The sequence below is a fragment of the Phyllostomus hastatus genome, unplaced genomic scaffold (genome assembly GCF_019186645.2).
Source record: "Phyllostomus hastatus isolate PE091 unplaced genomic scaffold, TTU_PhHast_1.1 phas_contig_34, whole genome shotgun sequence".
Classification (NCBI taxonomy): Eukaryota; Metazoa; Chordata; class Mammalia; order Chiroptera; family Phyllostomidae; genus Phyllostomus; species Phyllostomus hastatus.
Window position 1 is genome coordinate 43151093 of NW_025333857.1, and position 18926 is coordinate 43170018.

Genomic DNA, 18926 nt, shown 5'->3' on the forward strand with positions numbered 1-18926 from the left:
TTGTTGTAGTGTTTAAGTCCACTTGACAAACTAAGTTCAGAAGTGCAATAAATATTTAATAACTGATCCTTCTTCATTACTCAAAGTTATGTCATTTTGTAAATTAAAGTTTATAAGCATCTTGATGATTCCTCACTTAATTCTTAATCCAAACCTAAAATATGGGCAGTATTGTGACTACTCCTAAGGCAGTAAAACTCAATCTTGAGGATGCCATGACATGCAAAGTTCACGTAGGTAGTAAATGGTGAAGCCAGAATTAAATCTCAGATCTTAGTGGACCCAAATTCATAGTTCTCTCTACCTACTGATATAGTAAAACAGTACATTCCTCTGTGACCTGAGAAATCACTGTTTTTACTTTGCCATAAACTCTGGTTGCCTACTGGGAGACATGTGATAAAGTAAAATACAACAATTTCTCAGAATTAATGGGTTATGGACAAGTCAGTAACCTTAATAGGGTGGGCTGGGCAGAGGAGGGCAAAGTGGGGAAAATTGGGACAACTTTAATAGAATAACAAAAAAAAAATAAAGTAACTTAAATAAAATTGCTTAATGAAATAGACATGTTCAAAATAACCATTGAAATACTACATTCATAAAACAATTATTCAATTGCTGCTGGGTTTTTTCAGAGTTTTTCTTTCTTGAGAATTTGTCATGGAAATGTCACATCTTAATTAAACAGAAATTGCCTTCCCCATCTCAATAACCTATATTTTCCATATGCTTGGTTCTTATCAGCAAATACAAAATTTGTCCTCACTTAAGTGTTTGCCATCTTTTTGTATCATTAGATATTTCTGTCTTCTCTCTCTTATTCTGTGGCCTTTCCTGGGAGTGGCAGAGGGTATCTCACTAGTCCTATAGCTTCAGGAGTATAGAAAAAAGTATCCCATTTCATACTAAATCAAAAACCTAAGACAGATGGTGTTACAGATGATGAGCTTGAAGTTTAGCCAGGAAAAGTAGCTTTACTACTTAAATACTTAGCTAGCAAATGGCAGAGCAAGAACTGAAGCCCAGCCTCACATAGTTCTAATGACCATGCAATCTCTACTGCTTACCCTTTGCAGAAGACCCCCCAAACTTATATTTCCCTAATTTTCCCCTGGAGAGCCTATTGCTTTAAGGACTTCTCTCCAGCCCAGTCTGAGAACTTCAGTCCACACAGATTAAAAACTTGGTGGACTATCCTAGCATGTAACCCTTCAAGGTAATTCTCCATTGACGACTTTTTGTTTTCTATTGCCAACTATGTGGGTACCAATCTCAGGTGAGGTAGCATGTAGTGGACCACATGAGTTTGGTTCCCAGTGGATGGCAGTCCTTAGCCTAAGACCAAGGCTGGCGCATACAGCACTGTTTGTAAGCGCTACTTGGAGGGACCCTTCTGGATTTAGCTGTTGTGAGTACCACAGTGGATAGCTAAGCTAAAGTGACTGGTGTTGCAAGTTTGGACAGAAACTAGATGCTTGTTTCTACCTTATAGGAATCCTGTGTGCCTGACTGTCAGAGAAAACAGGTAATTAGATGAAGTTCTCCCACCACTGTCCAAGGTCAGACATGCCTATCTCTGGGTCATGGTATATAGTTCTTCCTCCGTTGGTGGCTAGCCATATCGCTACGTTCTGGCTTGGGGAGAAATGGGGAGGGAGCAGAGGCAGGAACTAGGTATAACTCTGCATCTCTATTTTCTCTTTGACTGTCTGACAACTATGAGCTCTTACTTTTGGAGTTGTGCACATGAACACCCCCCTCAACTCATTTGACCTATGGAATTCTCTGGGGGGTATTAGGCCATTTCACCCACCAGGAACCAATCCAGTGACCTCACGTAACTACTGTCCCAAGAATAACTCCAGTGTAAGAAGATACCATGGATGATTATGTTCCACTGGGAAGCCCAATATTCTGTGCTCTGGAGGTCGAGGTGAGGCTATGAAGAAATGCTCAGCTTCACAAGTCACCCATTCTTTGTGCTACCTAACCACTTGAAAATCAACATATGCCTAGTTAACTGGGATTTTTGAAATACTATTGCCTGCAGCAAGGCCTCTGGGCCTGTGGGTAGCCACAAATCTCCCTATTAGTCCCAGGCTGGCCACAAAAGAATGTGCCTTACAGGGAGCATGACTTCTGCTTCAGAAAGTGTGACTGTTCCAGAAACTTGAGTTCTGACCAAAAATATTGTTTGCCTCTCTAAGCTGGAATCTGCAGCCCTCTAAGACTTTATTTTTTTTTAATGTTATATTAATGTATAAAATGTATACCACAAATTTCATTCATTTTAAGGGAGTACACTTCAATTATTTTCAGTAAACTTAGAGTTACGAAACCATCGCCCTAATCCAATTGTAGAACATTTTCACCACCCCAAAAACATCCCTCGTGAACATTTTCTGTCACTCTCCATTCCCACTCCACTTACCCCAAATCCTTTTTTTAAAAAGCAGCTATATTGACGTATAATTCATATATCATACAATTCACCCATTTAAAGTGCCCAATTCAATGATATTTTAGTATATTCAGGGCAACCATCAGCACAATAAATTTTACAACATTTTCATTACCTCAGCAAAGAAACCCTGTACCCCAGGGGTCCCCACCCCCTGGGCCACAGACTGGTACCAGTCTAGGGCTTGTTAGGAACAGGGCCGCACAGCAGGAGGTGTGCTGTGGGCTAGCGAGCAAAGAGTTATCTGTATTATTTACAGCCACTCCCTGTCATGAGGGCGTTACTGCTTGAGGTCTGCCTCCTGTCAGATCAGCAGCAGCATTATATTCTCATAGGAGCTCGAACCCTGAAGTGAGAATCTAATGCCTGATGATCTGAGGTGGAGCTGAAGCAGTGATGCTAGCGCTGGCAGGTGGCTGCAAATAGAGATTATCTTTAGCAGTGAGGTTTGACTGCACAGAGACCATCGCGAAACCACTCCTACCCCAGTTCATGGAAAAACTATCATGAAAACAGTCCCTGGTGCCATAAATGTTGGGGGCCACTACTGTACCCCTTAGGAATCACCTCAACTCTTTTATATCCTCTAGCCTCATGCAACTACTAATCTACTTTCTGTCTTTATAGATTTGCATATTCTGGATATTTTACCTACACTGAATCAAATAATATGTTGTCTCTTGTGACTGGCTTATTTCACTTAGCCTAATATTTTCTTTTCTTAATTTTCATTGAATTTATTTGGGGTTACATTTGTTAATAAAATTATATGGGTTTTAAGTATACAATTTTATAACATCATCTGTATACTGTATTGTATGTTCACCACCCAAAGAGAAGTCTCCTTCCACCACCATTTATTCCCCTTTTATCCTCTTCTATCTGCCCTAACCCTCCCTTTTCTTCTGGCAATCACACACTGTTGTCTGTGAGGCTTTTTTTTCTTTTTTACTTAATCCCTTTACCTATTTTACCCAGCCCCCAACTCCCCATCCCCTTTGACAGCTGTCAGTCTGTTCTCTGTATCTATGAGTCTGTTTCTATTTTGTTTGTTAGTTTATTTTGTTCATTAGAGTACACATGTAAGTGAAACCATATGGTATTTGCCTTTCTCTGACTGGCTTATTTCACTTAGCATAATACTTTCCAGGTCCATCTACGCTTTTGCAAAAGGAAAGAGTTCCTTCCTTTTTTCCAGCTGAGTAGTATTCCATTGTGTAAATGCACCACAGCTTTTTTAGTTATGTTTCATAGTGATTTCTGTGTGTAGAAGGATGTGTCTCATAGCTTAAATTCTTATAGAACCTAGAAGTTATGATGCTTCTTCAAATTCTTTAGTATAATTTCAAATACTCAAACACTCATATTATAAAGTTAACTTCAAACACTCATATTTATATTATAAAGTTAGCTCTAAATTTCATACATTGGAATATCTGCAGCAATCCTAGTTCATGAATGTCCCTAAGGAGAAAAAGACTAGAGCAGTACTGGAAATGTTACTAATCATAGTCTGTAACACATGGTGTTTTTTCCCCCTGCACACTTGCCAGTATATTTTACCTGGATTAGTTTCAAATTATTTTAGCAATTATTTTGTAAGAAGGATTGTTAGAGGAAGTTTAATTATAGATTTTTTTTCATTACTGCATTCCAGCTTTAAATGAATCATAGTCTTAACTTCATGTTAATATGTTCCTACTTAATAACACCAATGAAGGTCAATGTTGTTTTGTTTGTACTGAAGCATATTTTAAGAATAACTGGCACAGAATAATGGAAATATACCATTCTATAAATAACAACATTCTTTCATGATTTTCTGCATTTACTTGAGTGTCTGAACTTTAAAACAAAATCTTGACAGAGTTCTCCAAGGACATCAGGTATTTAGGAACTGTGTAGGCTAGAGCAACATTTGATGTCTTTTAATACAAGGTAAACATGATCATTTACAGTTCTTTTTTAAAAGCTATGTCTGAAGGATAAAATGAGAAATCTATATTTTTGGTTCAATTTAGTTTAGAATAAAAGTGGTTTTACATTTTATCTCAGGGCTGACAAGCATAAAGACTTAATATAAACCTTTAAGCATCTAAAAGGCTGCTTTTTAGGCAACTGAAATGATTTTTTCATCTGCTCTGACTACTTGTACAAAGCTGAAGCATGAGTGCCTTATAGTTTTATAAACTCAAATTACTGAAATGGATTTTTGAAGAGAAAGGAAGGTAAAATAAAGATTCTTTTCTGCAAATATGTTTTTAAAAAGGGATAAGCAAGTCATGAATCTGAGTGTGAAAAAAGTGAAGTACGGCTCCCAGCCAAGGTGGAGGCATAGGTGGTCACACTGTACCTCCTCGTGCAACCAAAACTAAGGACAACAAAACTTACAAACAAAAAACAACCAGAACAGAGAGAAATGAACTGAACGGAAGTCTGAATACCATACATCCAGTCCAGTAAGGAGGGGCGGAGTTGGAGGCCTACGGAGAGGGGTTGAGGGGTCCCAGCAGGAAAAAGCGGTGGCTGGCAGACACGGGCCCGCAGGGTGCAGATGGCAGTTGGTGGACCCCAGACACGCAGCGGCAGCTGAGAGACTGGGTGGCAAACCCTGGGCGTGGGAGGCAACGAGCAGACCCAGGGAGGTGCGCAAGGCAGCTGGCTGTCCGAAGCCTCACATTCACACGCAGACAAACTAAGAGAAAACGGGCAGCGACACAAATCGTGCAACCCAGGGACCCCAGCACCAGGAAATAAAGCCTAAAGGCACTGACTGGAAACACCTGTGGGAGTTGAGGCCAGGAGATTCTCTCAGCCTCACAGGAGGCTCCTTGGAGAAACCCACAGAGTCCACGAAAGTACACAAACCCACCTGCCTGGGAGCCAGCACCAGAGGGGCCCAATTTGCTTGTGGGAAGCAGCAGGGGACGGAAGTCCTAGTGAGAGCGGAGCGGGTGCCATTATTCCTTCTTGGACCCCGCCCCCACATGCAATGTCACAACCCAGCAACTGAGGTGCCCCGCTCGAGTTAACACCTAAGGCTCTGCCCCTCATACGTAACAGGTGCAACCAGACCAAAGGAAAAAAATAAAATAAAATAAAAAGATGGCTCAAACAGAGTTAAAAGCCCGAGAGCCAGTTTTTTTTAAGCGACCGAGAAATAGCCAACCTATCAGATGCACAGTTCAAAGCACTGGTGATCAGGATGCTCACAGAATTGGTGGACTTTGGTCATAAATTAGATGAACAACTGCAGATGAAAATAAGATAAATGAAGGAAAATGCACAGGGAACCAAAAGCGATGTAAAGAAAACTGGCTTTCAAATCAGTGGAAGGGACCAGAAGGAGAAAAGAATGAAGAAACAAGAATCCAAAAAAATGAGGAGAGACTTAGGGACCTCCAGGACATCTTTAAACATTCCAACATACAATTATAGGGGTACCAGAAGGGGAAGAGTAAACACAACAATGGGAAAAGTTAGTTGAACAAATAATAAAGGAGAACTTCCCCAATATGGCAAGGGAAATAGACTTCCAGGAAGTCCAGGAAGCTCAGAGAGTCCCAAAGAGGTTGGACCCAAGGAGGAACACACTAAGGTACATCATAATTACATTAGCCAAGTAAAAGTGAAGGAGAGAATTCTAGAAGCAGCAAGAGATGAGGGGACAGTTACCTACAAAGGCGTTCCCATCAGAATGTCAGCTGATTTCTCAAAAGAGATCTTGCAGGCAAGAAGGGGCTGAAAAGAAGTATTCCAAGTCATGAAAGGCAAGGACCTACACCCAAGAATACTCTATCCAGCAAAGCTTTCATTCAGAATGGAAGGGGAGATAAAGTGCTTCTCAGATAAGGACAAGTTAAAGGAGTTCATCATCACCAAGCCCTTAATATATGAAATGTTAAAGGGACTTATCTAAGAAAAAGAAAATAAAAAATATGAATAGTAAAAAAAAAAAGACATCAAACTCACAGTAACAACCATACCTAAAACAAAAGCAAACTAAGCAAACAAATAGAGCAGGAGGGGAACTACAAAAATGGAGATCACATGGAGGGTTAGCAACAGGGGAGTGGGAGGAGGAGAGAGGGGGAAAAGATATAGAGAATAAGTAGCATGGACAATAGGTAGAAAATAGACAGGGGGAGGGCAGGAATGGTGTGGGAAATGTAGAAGCTAAAGAACTTATGATACATGGACATGAACTAAGGGGGGGAATGTGGGTGGGAGGGGGTGGGCAGGGGAGGAGTGAAGAGGGGAAATGGGACAACTGTAATAGCATAATGAATAAAATATATTTTAAAAAAAGTAAAAAGAAAAAAAAAGTGAAGTACTTGAATTTCACTTTCAGTATTAGATTGTCTTCCAAACAATGTAGTCAAGTGGTATTGAATAACCAAGACATCAAAAAACTGATAAAAGGAACTACATTATATAATTTTAAAATTCACCAAATTCTCTGATTCTCATAACCTTATAAGTGATGTAAACTCATTGTTTTATGAATGAGGATGCTGGGATTTAGCATATTCAGGAGACTTGACCAAGATCCCTCAGCTGGACTTTCTGTTAGATATGGAGGACCAAAGGGAGTATAACATCCAGGCTTCTGGTCAAGATGGCAGGAGAGGCAAACATGGCTCACCTCTGTGCACAACCACATCAAAATTACAAATAAAATATAAAACAACTATCACTCAGGACTGTCACAAATTGAGTTGAATGGAAGTCTGACAACTATGAAATTAAAGAAACCATATCCATCCAGACTGGTAGGAGAGGCAGAGGTGCAGAATGGGCTGGTCCCACATCTACATGTGGTGGATAAAAATTCTGAAGGGCTATCTTGGGACTGAGGACTCCCAGCCCCACACCAGGCCCCCAACAAGGAACATAAGTCCCCATAACTTCTGGCTGCAAAAACCAGTGAGGATTGAGCCAGTGGAAGAAACTTCTGGAGTCCCAAGCAGTTCATCTTAAAGAACCTATAAAGAGACTTACTAAGATTCACTCTCTGAGCTCCAACACCTGGGTAGCAGCTTAAAAGGCACCAGTGGCTTATGGTGAGGAACTGACATGTCTAGCATCAAGGCAAGAGCTTGAAGACAGTTTTCTCTCAGACAGAAAGGTGGGTAGAGGCTATTGTTCCTTTCTAAGTTCTCCCCTCCACAGAACCACAGAGCCAGCAGGCAGGCGACATATCTGAGACTCCATCAACCTGGCTAACACTGTTTGACCTGCCCTGGAGATCCCCTGAGACTCTCTCCCACCCAACTTAGGGCCCATCTAAACTGTTAACTGTGATTTTTCCATATGTATGGCTAGTCTTGGCTCATGCTTTACAACTTCCTAAATCAAAAAAGCAACAGCTGGCCTCAGTGAGCCTGTGGCTCCCATACCTCTTTCTAAGTGACCCTAGGCCTGGCACTAGCAGCAGCCATCCTAGATTCACAGTTTAGCTTCACCAAGGAATCTCCAAGACCAGCACAAGTAGCAGCCATCTCAGATTGCTTTATAGCCTATCAAGTGGTCTTAGGGAGAACACAGGTGGGAGCTGACTTTGGGTTACACCATCTGGGAAATCCCAGAGCCCGCACACCCAGTGGACAACTACAGACCCACATCAGAGCACCACCACTCTGCCTCTGCACAGTTGATACTCCACAGAAGAAGGAGGTTGGGTGGTCAGTGGTCAGTGGTCACAACCAGTCCTTACAGCTGACTGGCTTGGGTAAATTTCTCCCATTGACCTCCCAACAGCAACCAAGGCCCAACTACAAAAGGAGGGTATACTCAGCCCACACAGAAGGTGCACCTAGAGTACCCAGCTTGGGTGATAGGGGAGGCTGTGCCACTGGACCCTACAGGACAACTACTATATTAGGCCATGCTACCAAAACAGGGGTCATAGCAGCTCTACATAATATGTAGAAACAAACACAGGGAGGCTGCCAAAATGAGGAGACAAAGAAATATAGCCCAAATGAAAGAACAGATCAAAACTCCAGAAAAAGGGCTAAACAAAATGGAGATAAGCAATCTATCAGATGCATAGTTCAAAACATTGGTTATATGGATGCTCAAGGAACTTAGTGAGGACCTCAATAGCATAAAAAAGATCCAGTCAGAAATGAAGGACACACTAATTGAAATAAAGAACAATTTACAGGGAAACAACAGTAGAGTGGATAAAGCCAAGAATCAAATCGATGATTTGGAACATAGGGAAGCAAAAACCACCAATCATAACAACAAGAAGAAAAAAGAATCCAAAAACAAAACAAAACAAAACAAGGTGCCAGCAACATGCGGGACAACTTCAAGTGTTCCAACATTCACATCATAGGGGTGCCAGAAGAAGAGAAAGAGCAAGAAATTAGAAATCAACTTGAAAAAAATAGTGAAAGAAAAGTTCCTTAATTTGATGAATGAAATAGACATGCAAGTCTAGGAAGCACAGAGAGTTCCAAACAGGATGGGTGCAAAGAGGCCCACACCAAGACACAGCATAATTAAAATGCCAAGGTTTAAAGATAAAGAGACCATCTTAAATGCAGCAAGAGAAGGCAGTTAGTTACCTACAGGGGCTTCCCATAAGACTGTCAGCTGATTTCTCAAAAGAAACTTTGCAGGCTACAAGGGGTTTGCAAGAAATATTCAAAGCCATGAAAAGCAGGGACCTACAGCCAAGATTGCTGTACCTGGCAAAGCTATCATTTACAATCAAGGGTCAGATAAAGAGCTTCCCAGATAAGAAAAAACTAAAGGAATTCATCATCACCAAACCATTATTATATGAAATGTTAAAGGGGCTTATTTAAGAAAAAGAAGATCAAAACTATGAACAATGAAATGGCAATAAATACATATCTTTCAACAACTGAATCTAAAAAACAAACTAAGCAAATTAGAACAGAGACAGAATCATGGATATGGTCCACCTATGCTGGACCATACATTATATGGTGCTCTAGCCTGCACAGTTCCTAAATACCTGAAGTCCTTGGAGAACTCTGTCAAGATTTTGTTTTAAAGTTTGGCCACTCAAGTAAATGCAGAAAATCATGAAAAGAATGTTGTTATTTATAGAATGGTATATTTCCATTATTCTGTGCCAGTTACTCTTAAAATATGCTTGAGTACAAACAAAACAACATTGACCTTCATTGGTGTTATTAAGTAGGAACATATTAACATGAGGTTAAGACTATGATTCATTCAAAACTGGAATGCAGTGGTGAAAAAAAAATCCAAAATTAAATGCTGTAATTTTATACATTAATATAACATTCGGTGGTTGCCAGATCAGAAGGCAGTGTGGGGGAATGGGTGAAGGGTGGAGGGGACTAAGAAGTATAAATAGGTAGGTATAGATAACTGTGGGGATGTAAAATACAGTATAGAAAAAGGAGTAGCCAAAGAACTTACATGCATGACCCATGGACATGAACAGTGGTGTGGAAATGGCCTGAGGGAACTGGGGAGTACTGGGTGGAGGGGGACCAAAGGGGAATAAATGGAAACAACTGTAATAGCATAATCAATAAAAATAATTTTAAATGGTATTATAACATCCACAAAATGAAAGTGAAAATGCACACATTCACAATGACAAAAGGCAAGGATCAAGAAAAAATAAAAACTATATTTGAAGATATGAAGCAAATTTTGGGAGACACTGACTTGGCAGCCCAAAGAAAGCTGGACCAAAGGCTAGTTGTGGGGAAAGCCAAGAAACCACTCAATTTTGTACCATAGAAATATCCAGGGAGGTGGGAGGGTATAATGTGAAGAAAAGGGGGAAGGGTTTTCAGGAACATGTACGAAGGACACATGAACAAAACCAAAGAGAGGTAGGATCTAGGGTAGGGATGTCTGGGATGTGGGGGAGTGGTAGCAGGAAAATGGAGACAACTGTACTTGAACAACAATCAAATAAAAAATAAAATACAATAATTTAAAAAAATATCCAGAAGACCCCGGAACTGATGGAACCAGATTCCTCCAGAGGTGAGGGTTAGTGTGAGGCTAAAAACAGAGCCTGTTTAAGAAGCACCAGGACTTGACATCTCCTTAATTCCGTGTGGTTGTTAACTGAGTTTTCTTCAATCCCTGTAGAACATTGGAAAGAATAGACAGAACATCTGGCAAGGATGGACTAGTGTGAGGTGGGGAAGGGATACTGGAACAGATGAGAAAGGGGAGTATCTTAAGAAAAAGAGAGATTAAATGAAAATGTTATAATGGATGTTGCAATTCTCCCTCCCCCACCTCCCGGCCTTCTTCTTCCATTCCAATGGCTGTTTAGCTAACATATTTTTGAAGGATAGCTGCTAAATTACACAGGTCTGGGGGAGCATTTCAGACTCACAGTTTGTGTAAATGACACTGGTGAAGCTGTGCAGTGCTTAGCTTTCACTGCCATACACGAAAGCTCTCAATCTTCTGATTGAGACACAAGCCCAAGACACAAGCCCCAAAGTTAATGACATCATAGATTTGTCAACTGAATGGTTCAGCTGAGTCTCCTAAGAGTGAAGGCAACATTTGACAGGCCCGTACTAGGGGCACAGAACCTTAGATCTACTCTTTGAAACCTCAAGCTTCAATATGAACTTTTAGCCAAAAATCACTGGACTGATGAAGTCTCTAACATGAAAAACAGAGACTGAAATGATTGGAAAAAAAACTTAGAGGAAATAAAGTCTGCAGGGAGAAATGAAAATATCTTTAATGTTATTTGAGATATGAGAAGATAATGCAAATGTGGAAAATAAACAGTATTTTACTATAGTAAGGAACATCTATGGAACAAAAAAGACCTTTTGGAAATGAAAAAATGGGCTAGCAAAAATGAAAACTTGATACCAAGTTTAGGAGATAAAGCTGAACAATTCTCCCAGTAAAAAAAGGAAAAATAATTTCTAATTTTAAAATCTGTTGAAAATATTTTTAAAATTAAGGGACCAGTTCAAGAAATCTGACATCTGAATAGTAATATTTTTAGAAGATGATAACAAAGGGAAAGGAGGAGGATGCAATTAAAAACAACTTAAGAAAATTCTCAAGAACTAAAAGATGCGATTTTCACAAAGGGTCCACTTAATGCCCAGCAAAATGATGGAAATAAATAAAATAGATTTTTTTTAAAGATTTATTTATTTATTTTTAGAGAGGGAAGGGAGGGAGAAAGAGAGAGAGAGAGAAACATCAATGTGCAGTTGCTGGGGGCTGTGGCCTGAAACCCAGGTATGCGCCCTGGCTGGGAATTGAACCTGCGATACTTTGGTTTGCAGCCCACGCTCAATCCATTGAGCTATGCCAGCCAGGGCCTAAAATAGATTTATACTTCAGTATATCACCATGAAATTTCAGTACTTTAGGATCCTATCTGACTATTAACCAATAGTTTAAAATACACAAAGATTAAAAATACATACATCAGTGACCCCTCAAAATTTTGAACAAAAATAACCTTAGGTCAAGGAGGAATTTTAAAAAGATGAAATCAAGAAATCAATGGAAAGAGGAAACTGTTATAAACAAAACCTATAGAAGAAAACCTTATCATCTCAAATGTCCTTTCTATTAAACACAAACCACGAAAATTAAAGGAACTAACTACTTATCTTATGGAATTCGGAAAAGACCACTGAAAGAGTTTCAGAAGGTTCAGAAGGACAAAAAAAGAAAAAAAAAAAGTGGGTTTGGGGACAAAAACACAAAAGAAAAAAATTGTATGAGCTAGACAAACTTTTGCAAGCCTAATAAGGGGGAAAAATGATAAGATTAGTCATCACAAAGGAGAAATAACCACAAATATAAAATTTTTAAAAATCCTGAGTGGAAAAATACATGTCTCAGTGTTCTACAGCAATTTTTATTAATGTGAAATATATTCATAATCTATTTTGAAGTGAAAAATAAAATATAAAACAATACATACAGTGAGGACCCACTTTTAATAAAACAGAAGTATATGTGTATATTCATGGAAAAATAAATAAAGGTCTTGAACACACTTAAACAAAGGTCTTCTGTCAGCCTGGAATTATAGGTCATGTTTATATTTTCACTTACAAGTATGGGTAATTTTTTACATTGGTTTTATAACAAATATTCACAAAAGATATTGAGGTAAAATTTAATAAACAAAAAAGAACTTATGTAACTGAGCAGTAACTATTTAGCGCAATATTTAAGGGAATACAATTTTAAATTTCCCAATTTACTTTGCAGTTTCCATACCAATTTGTTTTTTGATGTATTATTATTATTATTATTATTATTATTATTATTATTATTACTTAAATAGAAGGGGAGAGAGAGAGAAGGCAAGGAAGAGAAACATCAATGTGAGAGAGAAACATCAACTGGTTGCCTCTTGTATGTGCCCAGCTGAGGATCAGATCTACAACCCAGGCATATGACCCTGACAGAGAATTGAACCAGCAACTTTTCACTTTGCAGGATGATGCCCAACTAACTTAGTCACATAGGTCAGGGCCTGACATGTTTTATTTTGCAGCAACATATTCTTTGCAGTGCTTCATGTTACTTGTATTGCTGGAACTATGGTAATATAGTACAGTAAAGATCATTTTCTCCTTCAATGAGATAAAGCCATTAGGGACAGACATTTGGCTATTAATTTTTCTTAAAGAAAATTTTTAGAGAGTTCTGGCCAAGATGGAGGCATAAGTAGAAACTCCTCGCTTCCTCGCACAACCAAAAGGAGGAGAACAATCTAAAATCAGTAAACTACCAGAAATGCCAGAAAATCAAACTGCATGGAACTCCAACAACCAAGAAATTAAAGAAAAAAATCAACCAAAACAACCAGATTGGTAAGGCGGCAGACCCCGTGGGCCGGGCAGCTCAGAAAAACCGCGGCAAGGCATTGGACTACAGAGGTGAGGCTGGCTGAAGGTGAAACTGAGACTCAGAGTTCATTGTGGACTAGGCAATGGTGGGAGAAACTCCTGGTCTCCCACGAGAATCCACTGGGAGCACTAGAGCCCAGCAGGTCAGCTCCACTGCTCCTTCTGTGGCCCCTTCTGTGGCCCCTCCCCCACAGGCGGGGCTGCAGTGCAGGAGCAAAGAGGGTTGGTTGCCCTGCCGGTGTGAATACCTAAGGCCCTGACCCTTTACAACTTATCAGGTGCACCAAGACAAAGAAATATGGCCCAAATGAAAGAACAGAGCAAAACTTCAAAAAAAGAACTAAGCGATGAGGAGATAGCCAACTTATCTGATGGAGAATTTAAAGCCCTGGTAATCAAAATGCTCACAGATCTGATTGAGCTTGGTTAAAAAAATGAAAGAAACCCAAAATGAAATAAAGCAAAATATTCAGGGAACTAACAGGGACGAGAAGGAAACCAGGACTCAAAGCAACGATTTGGAACAAAAGGCAAAAATAAACATCCAACCAGAACAGAATGAAGAAATAAGAATTCAAAAAAGTGAAGAGAGATTTACAAACCTTGGACAACCTGAAATGTTCCAATGTCTGAATTATAGGAGTGCCAGAAGGAGAAGAACAACAGCAAGAGATTGAAAACTTATTTGAACACCTAAGGAAGGAAAACTTCCCGCATCTGACAAAGGAAATAGACTTCCAGGATGTCCAGGAAGCCCAGAGAGTCCCAGAGAAGTTGGACCCAAAGAGGAACACACCAAGGCTCATCATCATTAAGCTACCCAAGATTAAAAATAAGGAGAGAATCTTAAAAGAAGCAATAGAAGAGGAGACAGTTGCCTACAAAAAAGTTCCCATAAGACTGTAAGCTGATTTCTCAAAAGAAGCCTTGCAGGCAAGAAGGGCTAGAAAGAAGTATTTGTAGTCATGAATGACAAGGACCTACATCCAAGATTGCTCTGTCCAGCAAAGCTCTCATTTAGAATGGAAGGGCAGATAAAGTGCTTCCCAGATAACGTCAAGTTAAAGGAGTTCATCATCATCAAGCCCTTATTATATGAAATGTTAAAGGTACTTATCTAAGAAAAGGAAGATAAAAACTATGAACAGTAAAATGGCATCAAACTCACAACTATCAACAAATGAATATAAAAGAAAATAAAAACAATGAAAACAAAAACTAAGCAAACAACTACAACAGGAACAGAATCAGGGAAATGGACACCACATGGAGGGATTTCAGTGAGTGGGGGGGAGGGAGGAATGGGGAAAAGGTACAGGGAAGGAGAAGCATAATTAGTAGGCATAAAATAGACGGGGAGAGATAAAAAATGGTATAGGAAATAGAGGACTCAAAAAACTTATACATACAACCCATGGACAGGAACTAAGGGGGAGGGGAATGCTGAGGGGTTGGGGGGCAGAGAAGGGAGGATAAGGAGGGGAAGAAATTAGGAAAACTTAATAACATAATCAATAAAAATACTTTTAAAAAGAGGTAAAAAAAGAAAACTTTTATGATGAAAAAATTAAACACATACAAAAGTATTACAGTATAATGAACTCATATTCATCACCATCTCCAATTATCAACAAATCTTATTCCCTCTACCCATTTATCATCAGCCCCACAGGATGATTTTAAAGCAAATACTAAGCATCATATCTTTTCATTTATAAATATTTCAGCATGGATCTCATAAAAAATAAAGATAATTGCTTTTTCAAATGCTACTACAATATTATACTACCAAACAATTTCATTTGTTAACATCAAATATCCAGTCAGTGTTTAAATTTGCTCAATAGTTTCAAATTGTTTATACCGTATTGCAATTAGGATCTAAAGTTTATCTCATTCATAAACTTGTTTTTCAGTATTTCTTTATCCTTCATTTTCTTTTCCAAGTCATTAATTTCATATTTTATCTGCAGTTGGTTGATATGTCCACTATGCTCACTTCCCTTTTGACAGAAGTTTAAGAGTTTCAATATTGCCCTGGCTGTGTGGCTCAGTGGTTGAGTGCTGGGCTGTGAATCAAAGGGTCGCCAGTGCAATTCTCAGTCAGGGTACATGCCTGGGTTGCAGACCAGGTCCCCAGTAAGGGGCATGCAAGAGGCAACCACACATCAATGTTCCTCTCTTTCTCTCTCCCTCCCCCTCTCTAAAATAAAAATAAATAAAATATTTTAAGAAAAGTTTCAATATCTATGCATTAGACAATTCATTAATGGAATATACATATCTATATACATATTAATCTATTTTTAATAAAAAAGAATTTACTTGATAGGTGCAGGAAACTGAAAATCATTTTATTGGAATTTTTAAAATATTTTTTATAACGAAAACAATGTTATAAATTATGTTATGTGCATATATTGATATTAAAGGGATATCTGGGAGCTGATATCTTAGATTTGGTGAATCACTCTTTATTTTCTTCTGAGTCAGTCTTTATTCTCAGTCTTTCACTGGGTCTTCTTCCTCTACCTGATTTCTAAATGTTGGGGTTCCTCAAGACTCAATTTTGAGTCTACTTCCCCCTTGATACCATTCTCTTATGAGATCTCAGAATCCATGGTTCCAAATGACATCTTTGTTGATAAACTTGACTAAAAAATACATTCAGGTAACAAATGCAAACAAAACAAAACAACCAAAAAGCAAAGTAAAAAGATAAATGATACATTGGCTTTAAAAATGCAACTTAAATCACAAACAGTTAATATACAGAGATTCTTAAAAGTAAAAAAGAAAATAAACTATAAACCTATAAAAATGGGCTAGACATGAGAGCAGACATACCAGACAAAATATGCAAATTGTCCTTTAAAAAACATTCTACCTCACCCATAAGAGAGTGAGAATTAGATAAGAGAATGAAAATTAGAACTACACTGAGATATTATTGAACAATTTGGAAAACTTCCAAAACTTCAACCGCGGTATTGATGAGGCTATGAAAGTGAGCACTCACACACGTTGCTGGTGGAAATATGAAAAAGGAACAAACTTAATACGGGTGATTTTGGCAATAGCAAAATTACATATGCGTGTATACTTAGACAAAATTACATATACATATATACCCAAATTCTGCTGAGAAAAATTTAGCCCTAAAATCACAAACAAAACTATGAAAAAGGTGTATGCACATAAGTACTTGTGGTAGTATCATTTATAATGGTAAAACCCTGAAAACAATCTAAATGTCCCCTAACAGAGAATAGGTTGAATAGGTTGAGTAAGTACATACACTCAATGAAGTAAGGTAACTAACTTTTTAAACAGTCAATTCAAACACAGCCGTATGAGGAAAAGAAAGATATATAATACATATACATGTGTTACTACTTTCACATAAAATTATGAAAAACAGATGTTTGTTGAAATTATATATTCTGTATTTAATTTTCTGTTCCTTAAATGCACTTATTTAAACAAAACAATAGAACTAGTTAACAGTAGCAATGAGTAATAATGGATAGTAAGAATAACTAATTAAAAATGTGTGTGAGCCCTGACCAGTGTCCAGTGTGACTCAGTTGGTTGGGTATAGTCCTGCAAATTGAAAGGTCCATGGTTTGATTCCTGCTCAGGGTACATGCCTGGCTTTCGGGTGTAATTCCTGGTCGGGACATGAATGAGAGGCAACCAACTGATGCTTCTCTCTTGCAATGATGTTTCTTTCCTCTTTTTCTCTCTCTCTTCTCCTCTAAAAAAAAATAAAATCTTTAAACAATATATGTGTGAGAAGACTATATCTATAATGTTGTTACATTATAAACATTATAGAGAAGATAGTTATATATTATTCCCTAGTATAGAAGTTTAACTTTCTAATAACTTTATGGGATTACTGAGTATTCTTCAGGTGCATGAAGTAAGATTTTTAAAAAAGAGAATGTAAATACAATTGAACTAATTAAACTGATATTGCCTGTACTTAATAAAAAATAGTATCATGTTTCTATTGCATGATACAGTAGGATATTTTTATTTTTTCCATTTCCTTTTCTGAAAGCCATCTTTCTCTGAATTGCCTGCAGCCTTTAGGGACACCCTTAATTTCCTTTATGCAGTGGTAAAACTAAATACAGTCAAATTATAAAAGCAGCTCTGCTTCTTATTTATATACATGACAGAATCAGACCTTTATTTTTTTTTAAAATGTTATTGTATTTTTCCCATTACCATTTAGTCCCCTTATACACTCTTCCATATCCCACAACCACTACCCTGCTGTCCATGTCCATGAGTCATTTTTCTTTTTTGCTCAATCCCTCGACTCCCTTACTTCCCCACCCCCCTTAGCTGTCATCCTGTTCTCTATCTAGGAGTCTGTTTCCATTTTTGCTTGTTAGTTCAGTTTGTTCATTAGATTCCACATATAAGTGAAATCATATGGTACTTGTCTTTCTCTAACTGCCTTATTTCACTTAGCATAACGTTCTCCAGGTTCATCCATACTGTCACAAAGGGTAAAACTTTCTTCTTTTTTACAGCTGAGTAGTATTTAATTGTGTAAATGGCCCATAGTTGTTTTATCCACTCATCTACTGATGGGCACTTGGGCTGCTTACATATCTTGACTATTGTAAATAATGCTGCAGTGAGCACAGGGGTGCTTATGCTTATGTTCTTTTGAATTAGTGTTTTGGCTTCCTTTAGATACATTACCAGAAGTGGGATAGCTTGGTCCAAAGGCAGACCCACTTTTAATTTTTTGATGTATCTGCTTTCCAGTGACTACCTAATGTGTATTCCCACTAGCAGTGCAAGAGTTCCTTCTCCTTTCTCCACATCCTCACTAGCACTTTTTGTTTATTGATTTATTGATGATAACCATTCTGACAGGTATGAGATGGTATTTCATTGTGGTTTTAATTTGCATTTCTCTTATGATTAGTGACGTTGAGCATCTTTTCATATGTCTATTGGCCATCTGTTGTCCTCTTTGGAGAAGTGTCTATTCAGGTCCTTTGCCCATTTTATAACTGGTGTTGAGTTTTGTAAGTTCTTTATAAATTTTGGATATTAACCCCTTATAGATGTATCAACAAATATGTTCTCCCATTCTGTGGGTTGTCTTTTTATTTTGTTGATGTTTTCCTTTGCCATGCAAAAACTTTTTAGTTTCATGTAGTCCCATTTTTTAAATTTTTTCTTTAGCAGCTCTGCTTTTATCTAACTCTTCCTATATTTGTTCCTGACATCAATTAATATGATGACATCAAACTAAATTTCCTCTCAATAGAAGTGTTTAAGCAAGGAATACTTAGGATTTTATAAGTCAAGATTTAGACTAATAAGAATTAGTTTCCTGATCTCCAAAAATGCCCATCAACTCCGTAACTACTGATTTTTAAGGTGGACCAACTCTTTGTTAACTAGTTCCTTTGCATTTATTCATTCATCATGTAGTGTATCTAATGTCTACAATGCCCATCATTCTTCCACGCTATCAAGCATATAGGATGAGGATAAGTTAAATAAGTTAACCTCTGTTTCTCAGAAAAACTGTTTTTATACAGAAG